Below are 5,797 nucleotides of genomic sequence, written 5' to 3' on the forward strand. Positions count from 1 at the left end.
AGATACTTATTAAACGGCAGAACGAATGTCAAAAATTTATTAAGTAATGAAATGTAAAACGCATGTCTTACTGGAGCTACTTTTCTTATTGCTCGGATTCTGGCTTCAAGGCCATTTTCATTACGATTGATCACCCGCTCGTTGCCGTTTCTGGCAAACGTATCCAATGGAGCAGAGAGTGGCTTGTAAGATACGAATCTTTTAATAAGTAAACTAAATGCGAAAGTGGTCATCAGAGCAGTAACGGAAGGACCACCAATCCGTGCTAATTTACTTTCTCAAGAAGAAGTCCGCTTACTCTGATTCTCTCCATCGGGAGGGATGACGTAATGGTTAAAGCACTATGCTTGTGTAGTGTGGCGCTGAAACACAAGTAAGATCCAGAATGAGATTTTCACTCTGCAGCGGAGTGTGCGCTGATATGAAACTTCCTGTCAGATTAAAACTGTGTGCCTGGCCGAGACTCGAACTCGGGACCTTTGCCTCTCGCGGGCAAGTGCTCTACCAACTGAGCTACCCAAGCACGACTCACGCCCCGTCCTCACAGCTTTACTTCTGCCAGTACCTCGTCTCCTACCTTCCATACTTTACAGAAGCTCTCCTGCGAACCCTGCAGAACTAGCACTCCTGAAAGATAGTATATTGCGGAGACATTGCTTAGCCGCAGCCTGGGGAATGTTTCCAGAATGGGATTTTCACTCTGCAGCGGAGTGTGCGCTGATATGAAACTTCCTGTCAGGTTAAAACTGTGTGCCTGGCCGAGACTCGAACTCGGGACCTTTGCCTTTCGCGGGCAAGTGCTCTACCAACTGAGCTACCCAAGCACGACTCACGCCTCGTTCTCACAGCTTTACTTCTGCCAGTACCTCGTCTCCTACTTTCCAAACTTTACAGCTCTCCTGCGAACCCTGCAGAACTAGCACTCCTGAAAGATAGTATATTGCGGAGACATGGCTTAGCCGCAGCCTGGGGAATGTTTCCAGAATGGGATTTTCACTCTGCAGCGGAGTGTGCGCTGATATGAAACTTCCTGTCAGATTAAAACTGTGTGCCTGGCCGAGACTCGAACTCGGGACCTTTGCCTTTCGCGGGCAAGTGCTCTACCAACTGAGCTACCCAAGCACGACTCACGCCCCATCCTCACAGCTTTACTTCTGCTAGTACTTCGTCTCCTACTTTCCAAACTTTACAGAAGCTCTCCTGCGAACCCTGCAGAACTAGCACTCCTGAAAGATAGTATATTGCGGAGACATGGCTTAGCCGCAGCCTGGAGAATGTTTCCAGAATGGGATTTTCACTCTGCAGTGGAGTGTGCGCTGATATGAAACTTCCTGGCAGATTAAAACTCTGTGCCGGACCGGCACACTTAAGATATTTCAATTTTCTGTTGCTTCTCTGACTAACGTTAGGTGAATTCCAAGATGATTTTTTTCAATAACGTCTAAATTATGATCAGTCTTCTATATTGTACATCTCAGCAGGTGATACCTTTCTAATGAAGTCAATCTTACAGGATGCTGAACCCCAACTCTGGTCGATCCCCATTCGCGTAGTAAATCTCAGATTATGTTTGCCTTCCTCACTACAGTACTTATACCGACAACAACCAGATTGAACCATATCATTGCTTTTCGTAACGAATTACTGTCAGAAGCTGGCTCCGTTCACTTCATCAAACAAAGTAGCAGAGCTGCGAGGAATGCGTTGAGGTTAACGTCACCATGTGACGTGCGGAACATTATCAACGACGTCACACTTTCTCATTACCAGAGACGCTGTGGCGAGGTTTATGACTTTCTCCACAGCTTTGTTTGACGTCCACTACATTTTTGAGAACACTTCTCCTTTATTTGCTGGACAAGTTTCGGTGGTGAATATTCCTTCAGCAATAAGTATTCGAACCAACTCCATCCGGTTTGAGCACTGCAGAATTAGCCCGAATTTTTGTTCTCGGCTATGAAACAGTGTAGAGACCTCTCTCATAAGACTGAATGTCGTGCAAAGAGAGATCTGCTAGCTGCGTTGAAATCAGTTTTAATACTATGTCAGGACGAGGAGCAGGAAAAGTGAATATCAGAATGGTTCAAATGGCTCCAAACACTATGGCACTTAATATCTGAGGTCATCAATCCCAATCCCCTACACTTAGAACTACTTAAACCTAACTAACCTAAGGACATGACACACGTCCATACGCGATGCAGGATTCGAACCTGCGACCGTAGCAGTAGCGCGTTTCCGGAATGAAGCGCCTATAAGCGCTCGGCCACAGTGGGCGGCAAGTGCATTTCTCTTGGCCTTTGTGGGACACTTTGTCGTTTCGGGAAACATAACAAAAGTGTGTATACCGTCAACTTGGTTGCTGACAATACGCATAGCTCAGTATCGCGTGAATTCCTCTTGGAATGCCGGTCGCTGGTGGCCGAGCGGTTCTAGGCGCTTCAGTCTGAAACCGCGCTGCTACTACGGTCGCAGGTTCGAATCCTGCCTCGGACATGGATGTGTGTGTTGTCCGTAGTATAGTTAGGTTTAAGTAGTTCTAAGTTCTAGGGGACTGATGACCATAGATGCTAAGTCCCATAGTGCCCAGAGCCATTTGAACCATTTTTTGAATGCTACCTCTAAGGCAGTACGAGGAGCGATAGCGATCCATTATCGGACATGTGGTCAACATGTCTCTGGCCTCACGAGCTAGAGTAAAACTCTGTTCCAGACCTCCCTACTGCAGAAAAATTCGAGAAGGTATCGGGAATCGAGCCCAAGTACTTCCACATCGGAAGCTGTGACGCTAAACATTCGGTTACTGTTGCGTTCCTACTAATGTACAGCTATCATCTATCTGTTTCTGTTGTTTTTCCAAAAACTATTCGGTCAAATGACCCACAGTTTTAGGTTGGAAAACTTGCAAACTCCCGGATCCATTGCTTAATTGGCACTGACTCTGTATTCCTTCCACTGGCTAAGTGAATGTTGGGCTTAGCTCAGCAATCGTTTTTAAGAAATCATCATTTGTGCTAACTTGCTTTGAGTACACGAATACGGATAATTCTCACATAATTTCCTTGACTTTTTAAAATTTCTCTTGAGATACTTCACGATACACTACTGGTCATTAAAATTGCTACACCAAGAAGAAATGCAGATTATAAACGGGTATTCATTGGACAAATATATTATACTAGAACTGACATGTGATTACATTTTCACGCAATTTGGGTGCATAGATCCTGAGAAATTGGTACCCAGAAAAATCACCTCTGGCCGTAATAACGGCCTTGATATGCCTGGGAATTGAGTCAAACAGAGCTTGGATGACGTGTACAGGTACAGCTGCCCATGCAACTTCAACACGATACCACAGTTCATCAAGAGTAGTGACTGGCGTATTGTTACGAGCCAGTTGCTCGGCCACCATTGATCAGACGTTTTCAGTTGGTGAGAGATCTGGAGAATGTTGTTGGCCAGGGCAGCAGTCGAACATTTTCTGTATCGAGAAAGGTCCGTACAGGACCTGCAACATGCAGACGTGCATAATCCTGCTGAAATGTAGGGTTTCGCAGGGATCGAATGAATGGTAGAACCACGGGTCGTAACACATCTGAAATGTAAATTCCACTGTTCAGAGTGCCGTCAATGCGGACAAGAGGTGACCGAGACGTGTAACAAATGGCACATCATACCTTCACGCCGGGTGATACGCCAGTATGGCGATGACGAATACACGTTTCCAATGTGCGCTCACCGCGATGTCGCCAAACACGGCTGCGACCATCATGATGCTGTAAACAGAACCTCGATTCATCCGAAAAAATGACGTTTTGCCATTCGTGCACCCAGGTTCGTCGCTGAGTACGCCATCGCAGGCGCTCCTGTCTGTGATGCAGCGTCAAGGGTAACCGCAGCCATGGACTCCGAGCTGGTAGTCCATACTGCTGCAAACGTCGTCGAACTGTTCGTGCAGATGGTTGTTGTCTTGCTAACGTCCCCATCTGTTGACTCAGGGATCGAGATGTGGCTGCACGATCCGTTAGAGCCATGCGGATAAGATGCCTGTCATCTCGACTGCTAGTGATACGAGGCCGTTGGGATCCAGCACGGCGTTCCGTCTTACCCTCCAGAAACCACCGATTCCATATTCTGCTAACAGTCATTGGATCTCGACCAACGCGAGCAGCAATGTCGCGAAACAATAAACCGCAATCACGATAGGCTGCAATCCGACCTTTATCAAAGTCGGAAACGTGATGGTACGCATTTCTCCTCCTTACACGAGGCATCACAACAACGTTTCACCAGGCGATCCCGGTCAACTGCTGTATGTGTATGAGAAATCGTTTGGAAACTTTCCTCATGTCAGCACGTTGCAGGCGTCGCCACCGGCGCCAACCTTGTGTGAATGCTCTGAAAAGCTAATCATTTGCATATCACAGCATCTTCTTCCTGAAGGTTAAATTTCGCTTCTGTAGCAAGTCATCTTCGTGGTGTAGCAATTTTAATGGCCAGTAGTGTACATTACAATTATCTGCAATGCGGATGTAGTAAAATTATAGTAGGGATTTATCAGCGCACTCTCCACCAATTTACTATGCTCGCAGTGGCTCCGACTTCCGTGATAAGGTTTCTTTTCGTGATCATTTGTGCGTATGGTGCAAATCATGTGCAACACAAACGCGTACATAATTCGCCTCACGAGTAATTACGTTAATAGCATACACATCAGTGTTTTAGTATGAAGGGATTTAGAGAAACCTCGAGACGCCTTTTCAGAATGCTCCTATGGGGCTTAGAAGCCTGCTCCGCCCAATTACAAATCGAGTGGCTCAATCACAACCCACCTCTACTTGCACATGCGTTAGAACTAGCTAATTAGAGTGCTGAGAAGTAGGAAGCACCGAGCGCGAGAGACTACTGACTAGGAATGAGGAAGCAGATCATCTGGCCGAGCATAAATTGCTGGTGAAACGTCGCTGATTGGCGCAGTGACTGAATTCGCGGCCGCTCACGCCGAACAAAAGGCAGCAAGTGCCACGGTGTTCGGCTACAATAGCCGCGTCACTCAATAGCCAGCTGCCTCTTTGTCTGCGGCTGCAGATGAAAGCCAAGATCCGAGGCGTGGATGTCTGGACGCGATGTGTCCGCGGCGCGCGTTTCCCTGTGGCACGATTCCAGTCCCAGCGTCTGATGGGCGTCTGGCTGACGTCAGGCATAAGCAAGCTAAATGAGTAAACATGTGGAAACAGCTTTGCCAACATAATAAAATACATTACTTAAAGTGCCGCACCGCAGTAACATTCTGACGTTGAAGTATGCTAACACTGATATCTGAGGACTCAACAGTCGATAATGGAAAAAGTAGCACTAATCGCTACTCCGATTCGTAGTAGTGGTTCCCTTTGATGACACGGTGATGAGGCTTTAAGTCTATTTGAGCCGAAATTATGTTTCACTCTTCCGGATTACCTTCAGGTGCCAGTGAGTGAGCTGCACTGAGTGCGCAAAAGTCATAGAAAGACACTGGGAGAAGATTCGGTCGACCAGATGCTGACCCTAAACGGTACAGTCTTGGTGAAAATGGATTCCTGACGCACCATATTCAAATCTATGCTGATCTGGCGGATAGCTGGTCGTCGATTGCTCCATATGTCTCGGCGCTGGAGACATACCATCTATTTGTCAACCACATGAGCGTTGTTTTCGGCGACTTGGAAACACTCCCTTGGCCAAGAAACTGTTGACCAAGGAAACCCGATTTTGTATGTAATCTTCAATATGGAATGAACGACATAACTTCCGCTAA

At 46.8% G+C, this 5,797-nt stretch overlaps 3 non-coding genes across 3 annotated transcripts; all 3 read right to left on the reverse strand.

Annotated features, from left to right (window-relative positions):
* Positions 1 to 449: 449 nt before the first annotated feature.
* Trnas-cga lies at positions 450 to 524 on the reverse strand. Its single transcript has one exon. It is a non-coding gene; the product is annotated as a tRNA-Ser (tRNA).
* Positions 525 to 750: 226 nt separating this feature from the next.
* Trnas-cga lies at positions 751 to 825 on the reverse strand. Its single transcript has one exon. It is a non-coding gene; the product is annotated as a tRNA-Ser (tRNA).
* Positions 826 to 1,048: 223 nt separating this feature from the next.
* Positions 1,049 to 1,123, reverse strand: Trnas-cga. Its single transcript has one exon. It is a non-coding gene; the product is annotated as a tRNA-Ser (tRNA).
* Positions 1,124 to 5,797: the final 4,674 nt, after the last annotated feature.

The sequence above is a fragment of the Schistocerca piceifrons genome, chromosome 4 (assembly GCF_021461385.2).
Source record: "Schistocerca piceifrons isolate TAMUIC-IGC-003096 chromosome 4, iqSchPice1.1, whole genome shotgun sequence".
Classification (NCBI taxonomy): Eukaryota; Metazoa; Arthropoda; class Insecta; order Orthoptera; family Acrididae; genus Schistocerca; species Schistocerca piceifrons.